General features: G+C 40.7%; 1 long non-coding RNA gene and 1 pseudogene across 1 annotated transcript; both read right to left on the reverse strand.

Moving 5' to 3' along the window:
- Positions 1-659: 659 nt before the first annotated feature.
- Positions 660-12,932, reverse strand: LOC103711041 (annotated as a pseudogene).
- Positions 4,733-8,938, reverse strand: LOC120112140. The gene is made up of 2 exons (XR_005513631.1): positions 5,662-8,938; positions 4,733-5,553 (listed from the first exon to the last, which is right to left on the reverse strand). It is a non-coding gene; the product is annotated as an uncharacterized LOC120112140 (long non-coding RNA).
- Positions 12,933-14,118: the final 1,186 nt, after the last annotated feature.

The following is a 14,118-nucleotide window of genomic DNA, read 5'->3' on the forward strand; positions in this document are numbered from 1 at the left end:
AGCTCTTAATCTTAGCTCAATCATGGTCCTATAATCAATAGATGGATAGTGTTAGGTGGTCCAATTGTAGGATGGGATTATTAGGGGAAGTGCGTAAATCAGAACATAAGGTTTGGATACTACTCAAGTTGATGGTGCTGCCTTTATGTACTGCATTCATTTTAAAATGAGATGGTTCTAACGGATGACATGCATCTCCTAAATTGTTGATGACCAACTATCATTTAATTTCTTAAATTTTACCAAATACATGTCAGCTATCAAAACCCACACATATCCAGTTGGTACCAATGCAAAGGGTAGCAGCATGTCTTGGTTCCATATAACTCATTACCATGATCTGAACCCACTAAACGCACTCTTGAAGACAAAGGGAGGGAATCCACCTCTGATCATTGAGATAATGAAAAGCCAAACAGCTTTTGGGTGTGCATTCATTTGCACCTAATCATGTGATTAACAGAATTTATCCTAGCAATCATTTGCTGGATCATGGATTCATGGATCATGTTATGAACAGGCTTAATTTTAATTACTACTCCATGCATCTCGTGACAGTATATCCTTTCAACTAAGTTAATCAACAGCATCCGAATCATTCAGCATGGACAAAAATGATGACTAGAATGACAAAAATGATGATAGTTTGCTCAGAGATCTTCCAGAAGTCATTCTCATTTTTTGTTATCATTTAAAATAATCACCTACCCTGTGACTTTTGAACATTTTAATTGAAATAAAGCATATACTCGCCCACAAACCTTTGGAAGAGGATGAGGTTACAAAAGCTCCACATGAAATGGTGGAGAAAACAACTGGAGGTGCTACCAGGCAAGACCCCTGTTCTTCCTGTGGTACAGACTTACAGTTTCCCATTTGTATAACAGCGTTGGCAAGAATGTGCCAAGCATAATACACATTCTTCACAAACAACAGTTAGATGATATGACATTATACGGTACGAAGATTTGTATGATGTTACTATATATGCCTCTTGAGAACTTAGTACAAAGCGAGGCATTCGGAGAAGTTAAAAGCTTGCATTGTAGTAGTAGTTCTCGGAGGAGTTGTGGTTGCGGTTGCCTCGTAGTTTGATGGTAACATTCCCTTGTGCTCAGTTGATTTTTTGCTGCCTGGACAACATGCTCTAGTTGGGTTCACAGCCCCTATTTCACTTTTATGGTGAGGACTTAACAATCAAGATGAAGATGGATTAACTGCTCCAAGCCCACCCAATGGTTGATTTCCCATATCCTGTTGTTGTTGATGGCTCAGTCGTTGGATCCTGAGAGATGTTATTCATTCCGATCCTCCCATTCATCGTCATAGCACCATTGCTGGTTGCTGCTCTGATCCCACTAGCTGCAGCCAATGGACCGATCCCGCCCGTGCCTCCGAACCCCATACCACCAATAGCTGAATTGTTGGCTATTCCATTCCCAACCGAGCAATTTCCACCACTCAAAACTGGGTTCATTCCATTAGTGCCCTTCATATCATTCCCTGAAGTACTGACACCATTTACCTGTGAGGACATCATCATCCCTTGTAAAATTTGCTGCATAGAACTCTGTGATTCATGTGGATCAGCTTCATGAGGTTGCACCGTCATATGTTGCATTGCAAACAAATTTGCAGCTGAACTCGTGGAGCGTAGGTGGGTGGTGTTATGAGAACTTGGAGGGTTGTTATCAGACGTAGACAGTGTTGGGGAAGGAAAAGGTGAAGATGGATTGAGTTGAGGAAGTGAACTCGATGAGCTTAGGTGGGTGTTGTTCACAGTGCTCATCTGGTTTTCTTGCCTGTAATTCATTGAATTCTGATGGAGGAGCCCTACAGGTGTAGTTGCAGATGTGGATGTAGATGATGCAGCATTGAGACGGTTATTTAAACTAACACCACCATTGCTAGCAGAAGCAAGCTGCTCTCCACTGGCATGAGCAACGCCATGATCATTGTGGTTCAGATTTTGTGTAACTGGCTGCTGCTCCTCAGGTTGTTGAGCTTGCCGAGCTTGAACTCCCGATGACAGAGATCTCCTTCGAGGAAAGTTGATCAAACTATCTGAACCAAGCAAGGACAGAATATTTGTTGAATATGAGGGTAATTAAAAGCATACATGACAGTATAAAAGACTAATTTTGATATGATAAAGTTCATTTGTGGTTAAGTGTCACTAAATTACAGCATGTATGGCATTGCAAAATAATTAGTAACACTGGCATGTCCATGATACCGAAATTAAGTCAATGTCCTCTTAAGTTCCATGGACATGGTGGTAAATCAGCAACCTGCAGATCTTAGGAAATAATTTAATCCACAGAATGACCAAACCTACATGGAATTACCAGACTACAATTAATGTAGAAATGTTTCAAGTAATTTAAATGTGCACGGATTAGATTCCCATCAATTAATCAATTCCATGCTAATGAATATTTTAAAGATATTATTGTTAGTAAATCAACCAGTCATATATGAAAGGCATAATTTTGCTGAGAAGCTATAATCAAGAGATGGAAACGAAAGAAATCTTACCCATAGGTCCAGTCCCTGTTTCTCTGCTATAGTCAATCAGATCCTTCATGCTATTTACCACCTCTGATATCTGCAATTGTAGAATATTACAACCAGGAGAATGTAACCAGTTATGGATCGAGGAACAACATGATGAAATCTTTATCAAGTATGTTGATTTACATAATTAAAAATCATAGTATAACCGCAACCAGAGCATTGTAGCAGAAAACTTGATTAAAACTTGCATTAAGACAAAAAATTTGCTCTTCACAGTGATTCAAAGTAATAGCAGTAAGAGAAAAGCCCACCTGAAGACAGCGAACATATCTTTTGGTGTATCCTAAATCATTTACTAATGGCACTTCCAAACCTTTAGCTAACTGACGAGCAGATGCCACAATCCTATAATCACATGCATCTTAATCAGAATCCATTTAAATATAATAGATCAGCGGTAGAAAATCAACCATCATGAATGTAGAGCATGATACATGTTTGATGAAAGTAATCCTTGCATTAAGTAACTGCATGCAAAGTTATTGAAGGGTCAGATGCAAGGTGCAAGGCGAGGCACGTGTTATCAAAGGCGTAATTTACATGTATATGTATATAAATCCATGTGCACATATATGCATACTTGTGTGTATGTATATCCGTGCATATGTATATGTACATTTGTACATTTATATGTCTATGTATGCTTATATGTATATACATGCATACATATGAATTATGTAACTACATATGTATATACATATTATACGTACAAATATACACATTTATTAAATTTATAATATTAAACATATTTGGTAATCCTCAAATATGTATATTTATGAGTATAACTAATTATGTGGACACCCCCACAACAGCCATAATTAGGTTGGTCTTGATCGGACGACCAATAATTTGAGCCATTAGATGTGGTTTACAAATCTCTAAACTGCTTTCTATCAAAAAAATGATGCGACTTGGAGATCCAGTGGTCAAAACACATGTATCATTCATGTTTTTTTTTTTTAACTGTTCATTTTTATCCATTGGATGCATAGACATTGCATAGGCTAGAAATTTCCAAATCACATAATTTTTTGTTAGTAGACAGTTTAGTGACCGTAGGTCACATCCAACAGTGTGGAACATTAGTACCGACCTTAAAAGGTCTGTTGTGTGGACACCCATGTATTAGCTCTGCTATGTATGTTACATGGACTTTATAAGGTATTCATGTTATATAGAGTCAAGTTCTTGCATCCGATGTGGGTATGTCCCAAGTGTCAAATGCTTTCAATATCTAAATATTTCTACTTATGGACCTGAGTCCAAGTATCATATCAGTAACCATGTTCAGGTGTTAAATGCATATGCTTTAGCCTCCATCAAATGGTCTGGGTAATATATTACATGACAATAAAAACAACACAAACACAACAGATAGGGAACATATATAAACACCTAAATAATTTCTGTCAAACCCACAAACAGTCTCAGGAACCACATCACAACACTTCACGCAGAACACCCAAAGCGTCAGCATAGCACACAAAACTTGTAATCACCCGGTCACATGCACAGGACATAAACAATCATGATAGTGTTCCTTTTTTGCACCTCGTTGACTTAGCAAAGCATACACAAGGCACACTTTTTGAGGTCCTTGATGAAGATGTAGGCATTGCACTACCGACTGGATGGACAAACTTTAACAAATGGAAGAAAAAAAGAAAAGGATTTCAAGGAAGGTCATAGTAAAAAGACGTATGGAGAAGACTACATTAACCATTTAAAGTGCATGTCAATAGTACTTTTCATGTAAAATTACCAGGATATTTACTAGCAAATGTTAATTTGAAGGCATTGACATTTATTTATGCATAATAATGGCAAGCCAGGGAGTTATTATCTTGTATGAGTCATGCGATATTGTCAGGCAATTGCAGTAACCTTGCTTAATTGATTGGAACTGACAATATGATATCGTTACTTCATTTATGCAACCAAATACAATATACAGTCGATCACATGTCTAGCTATAGATTCATTCCCACTAATTTATTCATCTCCTCAGTGCATAACCAAACCATTATTTGGACGATTATTTGGAATGTGCACTTGTCTGCTTATATGTCAATATATGGATCCAAATTCAGATAGATCGGCGAATTTAAATTTTTATGGTTCATATTTCTTTCAGAATTTCCATGTGCTGAAAATAGAGGAGTGCTTTGACAGAAAAATAAAATTGGTTTTATCAATAAACGCATCAAAGTTCGGTTAACTTAGCAATACTAGGACTTCTAACAAACGTATTTCTTGACAAGTTTGCATCAACATTAAAACCTAACGCCTGTATGCATGAATCATTCATGAGGCTCCACACCACCACAAATACTCCCCATTTTAAACAAATAAGCCCTATTTGGTTGCTTATTACTCATGGGAGAGAAGGGAATTGCACCTTCCAAAACGGGGTGTTTTGTAAAATTACATGAACAATAAAAAATATTTAAACAAATTGGGCCATACTATCTCTCACATGCATCTCCCTGGTGAAATCTAGTAAAATAAAATTAGAAGAATGCTTTGAAGGGCTATCAAAATGACTATCAGAGAGAGAGAGAGAGGCTATGAAAATAGCATATATCAATAAATGCACCAAATTTCAGTGTCCATACTTCTTCCCAGCATTGATACCGTCTGAGGTTAGAAGGGCACATTGGCACGTAAAAAACAAGGTTAGTTGTATCAAAGCCATCAACTTCTGCTCGCTTAACTACCAAGTTTCAAATTCAACAGGCTACACCCGCAAGCATGCACTTGTACACTTGTCTTATTGTTAAATCAGCACCACATATTCAAATTAATTGCACTAGTTTAGGACACATGATATGCACATGAAAAACATTTGCATCCCAATTTCAATTCTTTATTCCACTTGGATACTTAGCCATAATATTTCCTCGCTTCCTACGTATGGCTTCTGAACGTCCAACAAAGTTAGGTGACAACAGGTCACTTGGCGTTTGCTTGTTTATACTGTAAGACAGCAGCAGATTAGCTGGTAGGTTTTGATGCCACTCATAAATATGGCAGCAATAATATCAAAATAGAGATGCAGACTTTGAAATTCAATTCACAGCTTACATCACTTGATATAGTCTTCACAGGGAAATATGGTTGACAAAAAATTCTACAAAAGTTGCTGAAAATTTTAACATTAGCAGGATCTGCAAGGTCTTCTTTGTTATAACAAAACATGCTGGAGCCTCGACATGAGTAACACTCCTATAAAGATAATAAGAAATTTCTGAAACTTAAATACCAGCCAGCTGTAAATTATCATAAAAGCAGGCTAAAACAGTATGAATAATTTAACGCATGAATAGTGACAAAAGGGAAAATATTAATGGCAGAAACTGGTTCGGTGCCAAGATTGTCAAATTGCCTAGCCAGCCACCTAGCGAGGAAAGCCTTTAAGCCTTAATTCTACACACATTTGATAATATGCGTAAGTATGTGAATAAATCATCTATGCACTCTTAAGTATGTGCATAAATCATCTATGCACTCTTTTTTTCACCATATGGCATCACAAAACCTTTTTCCATACTTTAAGAGTCCAAAGATCAAAATCTGCAAGAAGAAGGAGAGCGGAAATAGCATTGTTGCAACTGCAGCAACCAGCAAGCTGTAGTGACATAGCTAGGCAACTAACTCCCAGAAAGGACTAGAAGAAGGAAGAAAATAAGGACGAGCAAGGCAGAGAGGAAGCAGCAAATAGACTGCAGGGCCACAACCAAGGTTCGCCGTGCCGGTATCGGAGCCCATACCGGTCGGCCGGTAGCATGGGTCGGTATGCCCCCATGCCGATCCCGTACCGACACAGCGGAGAGGGCCAAGGCAAGAGAGGGAGAACGGGAGAGAGGAAGAGAGAGATAGGTGGGAGAGGGAGAGAGAACGGGCTCCGGAGGGCTTTCAAAACAGGGGTCCAGAGGGTGGAGCCCCTCCTCCGGCCCTCCCTCCCTCTTCCTCTCCCTTCCTCTCTCCTCCCTCTCTCTTTTCCTCTGTTTCCTTCTCCCTCTCCCCCTCCTTCCGATTTCTCATTTTGAAGGCCAGAAACAGTATGAATAATTTGATGCATGAATAGTGACAAAAGGGAAAATATTAATGGCAAAAACTGATTCGGTGCCAAGATTGTCAAATTGCCTAGCCAGCCACCTAGCGAGGAAAGCCTTTAAGCCTTAATTCTACACACATTTGATAATATGCGTAAGTATGTGAATAAATCATCTATGCACTCTTAAGTATGTGCATAAATCATCTATGCACTCTTTTTCACCATATGGCATCACAAAACCTTTTTCCATACTTTAAGAGTCCAAAGATCAAAATCTGCAAGAAGAAGGAGAGCGGAAATAGCATTGTTGCAACTGCAGCAACCAGCAAGCTGTAGTGACATAGCTAGGCAACTAACTCCCAGAAAGGACTAGAAGAAGGAAGAAAATAAGGACGAGCAAGGCAGAGAGGAAGCAATAAATAGACTGCAGGGCCACAACCAAGGTTCGCCGTGCCGGTACTGGAGCCCATACCGGTCGGCCGGTAGCATGGGTTGTATGCCCCCATGCCGATCCCGTACCGACACAGCAGAGAGAGCCAAGGCAAGAGAGGGAGAACGGGAGAGAGGAAGAGAGAGATAGGTGGGAGAGGGAGAGAGAACGGGCTCCAGAGGGCTTTCAAAACAGGGGTCCAGAGGATGGAGCCCCTCCTCCGGCCCTCCCTCCCTCCCTCTTCCTCTCCCTTACTCTCTCCTCCCTCTCTCTTTTCCTCTGTTTCCTTCTCCCTCTCCCCCTCCTTCCGATTTCTCATTTTGAAGGCCAGAACCATCCCAATCTGCCACCAGTATGGCTCAGTACGCTCCGAACCGGACGGTTCAAGATGGTTCCGCATTCCTTGGCCACAGTAAACACCCATCAAGAAGGAGAATGAGGCAAGCAGAACAGGGGCTACAAGTAGGACAAGGTGAAAATCAGAGAACGCATGGAAAATATAACCAGATAAAGAAGCAATATCAGAAGAAAAAGAAGAACAATCGTAAGAGGAAGAAGAAGATGAAGATGGCTGGTTTAAGAAGAAGAATGAATGAAACAAGAAAGGAAGAAAAAATGAAAAATATACACATGCTTTGCGCCAGCATTAGTGGTTTCTATCAGTGCCACCACACATCAAGGTCAGCTGACCCAACAATATCGATTGGTCAGCCTACTAGCTGCTGCTGGGTTGGTGGTAGCCTCCACTATCCTCTTAAATGTACTATATGGGGTTCAAATAAAGAAAGAAAAGGGTAATGGAAACCCTTAAAAAAGTATGGTTTGAGCTGGCTTTGTCTAGGTAGCCTCGCCCAATTTGGTGCCTAGGCAACAACCTTTAACAACAATGATCGGTGCAGAACAAAGATCCAAGCCATGTACAGTGTCACCCATGACTTATCTGCAGTTAAAATAAATGACCCAATTGGAGCTGCTATGCTTTCCTCAAGCCTCAAAAGCTTTCCTAGATAGTCAAAGTTACTAATCATTTCACACCAAAAAGAATGGCAGGCTCTGTAGAGACATATGCATATACACACAAACACACGGGCACCTGTAGAACACATGCATAACACACATATAACAAACTGCAATAAGGGGTCTAAACATGTCAGAATTTAGTCAAACACAAGCAAGGTCAGGCTTAGGTTTTTCTTCTTTGGTTTCCATGGTTCCAGATTCCTAATCAGATGCTCGATTGCTCCATTATGAACTTATAAAATTATTTTTTTTGCCATTATTTTTCCAAGAATCATTTTTGTAATATAAAGCAACGTTATGGTGAAGTTATTAATTAGCAACTAGATTGTTTATATTTGCAATATCTTTCTTTAATGAGCCTAAGTAGTTTCCACCAAATAAAAGAAGAAACCTACTGTCGCGGCATCTTATATAAATTCTGCATCCAAAATTATCTTAAAACTGATGGTGTTATTGAAAATAAAAAAAATTATATAGCAAGTCAAAATGAAAAATGTGAAAATAAGGCGCACATGTCAACATATATGCAAGTTCTCCTAAAACATAATACTCTGTATGCACTTTTGCATGTACAATATTAATGGCTAATTTGTTAAGTGTTTTTTATTAGAATCAGTCAATAATAATTAGGATTGGGCTTGATTGTCTTCTATGGTCAAGTTATGTCATTCGATAACCAGACACCAATTATAGCCCTAACTGTAGCATGCACACCTCTCTTAACAAGGTCAAGTGATCCTAATTCATTTAATAAGGATTAAAGAATAGTCAAAGTCATAAAATGCATTTGGCAGGAGACATAAAGCAATAGATATTAATGGATGAGTGAATTTGATATGAAACAAAAGCAACAGACTTACAAATTACAACTGTTCTGTAAATCCTGAATGGATATGCCTGATGATGTATTTTGAACAGCAGCCTGATATTTCTGTACCATAGCACCAAGCTGACCAACCTGCACAGCAAAAACATCAACTATTCATCAACCAGAACTACAAGAGCAAGCTCGCATTTAGGAGTTAAAAATAACGTAGAAGTTTGCAGGCCGATATCTGAGACACAAGGTTACGTGGTACCTGAGGTATTATCAGTCTTCGAGGAATAAGCTCTTCATGACACCTAGCACAGAACTCCCAAGAAGCAATCTAGGAGAAGAGCATAAAAAAGGTAAATTGATTCAATAGATTCTAAGGCTAAGAAAGTAAGCATCTAGCATGCAGCACAACCATTTTTTTCATGTTTCACCTTTAGATCTGGATTGAAGATAATCCTCAGTTGGCCATCACGTACCACACGTAATTGCTCAAAGACACTCTCCTGGATTGCCTTAGCATAATCCAGCACAATCTGACCTGATGCATTCCGATATTCACGGGGCATATCGACATATAGAAGTTCCTCCAAAGTACCGCTTGCATATTTGATTTGGCATAGCCTTGGCAAAACCTCAACAGTAGTTTCTATGAAGCAAAATTGGGAAGAATTGAAAACAAATGGTCATTCCAGGATGGAGCTCAAGGAACAAACACCAACAACCACTCTAACCAATAAATTTGTTATAACAACTAAGAGTTTGCTTATATATCCAACTCAAAAATGTTATCCGCCAAGAACGTAATTAAGTCATGATTATATAAATAGCAAGGACAATGAAACATCAAAACAGTGAGCCCTTCCAAGATGGGCTTCAAGCAATAAGTAACCTTTTAATGAATAAAATTATGGCAATAATTATAATAATAAAAATTAATGATTATTTAACATCTTAGAAAGAACAGGCACAGAAGATCCACATTCCGCACATTAGGTCAAAAGTTTGGAAGTTTTAGTTCCATGGTTTAGAATGTGATTTCACTTTGGAGGTACAATTCCTCTCCCTCTCTTAACAAGGTCTCTTCTACTTTCAACTGATTAATGTTTAAAAACAAAATCCACACCTGCTTCCAGTCCTACCTTTCTCTTCTCCCTAACCTTTCAGTCTCTCTCGTTCTCTCTCTCAATCTCTCCCCGTCTTTCCACTTGTTGTAATTCAATCCCAACTTTTGAGAGGCCCATGAACCCAAACCCCCTGATCACCACCATGGTGGCACCGTTGACCACCATGATCCACACCAACACCTTCTACAACTTGGTCTATTAGCTCACTGAAGCCATATCATCAAATCCTCCAAGCCGGGTACAAATTAAAGGCCCCTAAAGTGCGGACGTGCATGGAATTAAATTAGTTGCCCCACATTTTTTAAGCCAGAAACAATTGCTATTTATACAGTAGCAACATATATATATAATTTACATAAAGTGCAACCTACCAGCAATATAATTAAATGATAATAATATAATATATGATAATTCTTAACTAGGATGGTACATACCAAAACCACGTCCAGGCTTATGGTTGCATATTTCACAATGCCACGCATCCTGTAAAAATGCACATAAAATTCAAGAGCATGTAAAAGAAATTTATGCTGATCAGAAACTCCAAAAATGACACTCATAACGACTGATGTTAAATTGAACTGGATTACTGGACACATCTCAATGGCATTATCAACACTAAGTACAATTACTATAATTGGCAACTAAAAAAAACAGAAACCAACCAGCACCACATATAAACCAAAGTGCCATGTAATACCATGGTTAAGTTGGTAGCTAAGCATACCTGAGGAAGAACGCCAGTAGTTTGGCGACCACTTCCGTAAAGAGAAACACACCACCTCTTCTTTGCATTGGGAGCAAAATACTCAGCAACAAATTTTCTCCAAAATTCAATATTGTTATCCTGCACTCAGAATAGGGAATAGATGAGGCTTGAGAATAGAAATATGCCAGCTTATCTACACCCTGACATAACAACACCCAAATCAAGAGCAACAGAGATCACCTCCGGCCTATGTCGCTGGTGATACATATAATGAGTCAATCGCCGAGCACACATTCCAGGCTCATACGTAGCCTGTTTCACTTGGGGTCTTGCAGGAAGAGCTTGTTGATGAAGCTGCTGTTGCAACTGGCTTCTTTGCTGAGGTAGGTTATTGAGTAATTGCTGTTGCGGATGGTGCTGCTGCTGCTGCTGCTGCTGCTGCTGATGCTGAAGCTGCTGATGCTGATGCTGATGCTGAAGCTGCAGCATCCGCTGCTGTTGCAAGAGACTCATCTGTGCAGCCATAGCCTGGGAAGACTGCTTCAACTGCAAATATTGTTGCTGCTGCTGTTGTTGCTGCTGCTGCTGCTGCTGCTGCGGAAACATTGATGCATCTGAATGTTGTGGTTCCATCTTAACATGCCCCAAGCTTCTCAAAGGCTGCAGTTGTTGTGGCTCCATTTTCACCGCACCTATGCTGCACAATGTTTGTAAGTGTTGTGTGGAACCATTCTGATGTGTCAGACCCATCTGTGGCTCCAACTTCACAGCGCCCATATTGCCCACATGACCTGACCCTCCTTGAAGCTGCTGTTGCTGTTGCTGGCTGTGAGGAACAGAGAACTGTTGCTGCAAATTCTGCCCTGCCTCAAGCTGCTGAGGCTGCAGGTGGTCCGATCCAAGCTGGTTTCCAGAAGGATTCTGGAAGTGCTGCCCCTGAGTTGGGACGGATGAAGAACTGAAGGAGAGTGGATCAGGCTCTAAAGAGCCGACCATTGCAGCAGCACCTCCAAGGCCACCTCGCTGTTGTAGATTCGCCAGAGAGGTACCAAGCCCACCACCAGACCCAGACCGTCCATTTCCAAACGATTGGTTGAGGAGAGACGAGACATTGGAGATATTTCCCAGCAAACTGTTACTGCTGAACTGAGTGCGAGGTGAGACGAGGGACGAGAATGGCGGTTGAGATGGGAGGGAACCAGCCTGAGATCCTCCAAGTAAGCTGGAATTCGACCGGAGGAGGGAGGGGGAGACCGATTGAGCCCCACCACCCATGGGAGTCGGAGGCCCCGAAGGCACCATCTTTTAACAGAAGCGAGGGAATGGAAGGTTCATAGATCAGAAGAAGATCAAAATTCTAGTTAAAGCAACCCGGATTTCAAGGTTTGGAACCCCAGATCCATACTATTTTAGCTAACCACTAGAAAGATGGAATCCTTGTGCTCAAAAATACAGGAATATAAGGAATTTCGAGCGATAGAAACAAAATCCAAGCAAGGGGCTTTGCTTTCCAACATCCTATTCAATCTCTTCTCTCAATTTCCCAACAAAAAGTCAGTATCTTGATCTCAGATATCTCACTCCAACTCCCACTAGCCCCCGGTTTTGCAAGGATGTATAGAAACAAACGCACAAGAAGAACGAAAAAAAGGGATCTTTCTCCAGAAACGGCAACCAAACAAGCAGAACCCAGCTCAAAATCCGATCTTTCCTCCCCTAAACTCCAAAACAATCGCTTTTCTCACCCCTTACTGCGATCCTTTCCGCTTTGCACGCCGAAACCAGAAGTAAAATCCCTCTATTGATTCCGACCCCAGAAAAATCAGTCAAATGGAGAAAAACCCCAACTAAATATCCACAATAATCCTCCCCAAGTCCAACGCCGCCAAACAACTCACCCCGATCTTGCACAAATCCAACAGGGCTCCAGCAATCCAATCGCACGAAGATTCGCTAATAACGGAACTAAAACGATAAAAAAGAAAAGAAGAAAAATCACACAAAGGCTAAACAAATAAAAAGCACAACGCTAGAACTCACCCGATATCCTCCCTTCTTCTTCTTCGTTAACTTCTACTGCTGGTCCGAATTTTAGGGTTAGGCTGCCTTCAGAGTAGTTGATTTGGTTTCCGAGCGACCGCGGTTTTTTCTCTCCCTCTCTCTCTCTCTCTCTCCCCTCCTGCCTTTATTTTTACTTCTTTAAAATTATATTAAAAAATCATTCTTCTCTCGCTTTCTTCTTTCTTTTTTAGATAGAGAGAGAGAAGGGATGAGAGAGACTCTCCGTCGCTGCGGACGTCAAAATTCCATTAGATTTGATTATATTCTCTCTCTCTCATTCCTCCTCTGTTTACGTCCCCTCTCTCTCTCTCTCTCCGCTTCAAAGAAGTCAAAGCCTCTTCTTCTTAGATATTAAATAAAATATAGCTGGCATCATGCCATCATCCATCAAAGCTTGATGGATGGTCATGCATGACCCATTCATCCACCACGCGCTCGCCGACTTGCAATGGCATTTATTTGCGGATTTCCCCCCGGAAAAACATTTGAGGCCCAATCATCTCGTGCCAACTGGCGTAGATATTCCTTTGCGGTGGGAGCATTGGACCCCATAGCATCACCGCTTATCTGGGAGTGTATCAGATGAACGGCTGATCGGGATTAGAAGATGTGGACGGCGGGGTTGGTATGAGCCGTACGATGGGCGGCCAGCGCGATTCTCGAGGCGGCGACCCTCGGTCCGCCCGGTGGAGGCCGGTTAGATTTGAAGACCGGCTCCTCTGTGTATTTAATTCAAGCCAGCAGCTTTTGGCTACCATTAACTTAGAACTCTCGCACCTCAACGCAGGTCCATCCGTAATATTTTATTTATTTATCTCGACAACTGCTTTACTAGAATAAATACATCAATTTACATCAGCCGTTGCGAAGAGTTCCTGATAAAACCGATATAGTTTCCGCGATACCAAAATTGTAGGATTCGCCATAAAGAAAACCGTTTAATCAATATTGGTGTATCGATACCGAACACCGTATCAATTCTCTGCGGCGACATGAGTCGGTATGAACTGTACCAAATTTGTACCGATAGAAGAGACGGCACGACCATAAAAGTGAGAAAAGAAGAGAAAAAAAATGAAAGAAAGGGAGGGAGCTCGATGGTGGGCAGCGGACGTCAATGGAGGGTCGGCCAAGGCCGCATAACGAGAGGCCGCAACCGCTTCACCTATTTTAGATTTTTTTTCAAAATAATAAAATTCGCATGTAGAACATTAAGGGCAAATACTCTGTACCAATGAAAAAGACGATACGCAGACAGTAAAAGAGAAAAGAAAAGAGAGAGAGGAAGCCCAAACAGAGGGTAGCAGATATCGACGAAGAGCC

Source organism: Phoenix dactylifera, chromosome 10 (genome assembly GCF_009389715.1).
Source record: "Phoenix dactylifera cultivar Barhee BC4 chromosome 10, palm_55x_up_171113_PBpolish2nd_filt_p, whole genome shotgun sequence".
Classification (NCBI taxonomy): Eukaryota; Viridiplantae; Streptophyta; class Magnoliopsida; order Arecales; family Arecaceae; genus Phoenix; species Phoenix dactylifera.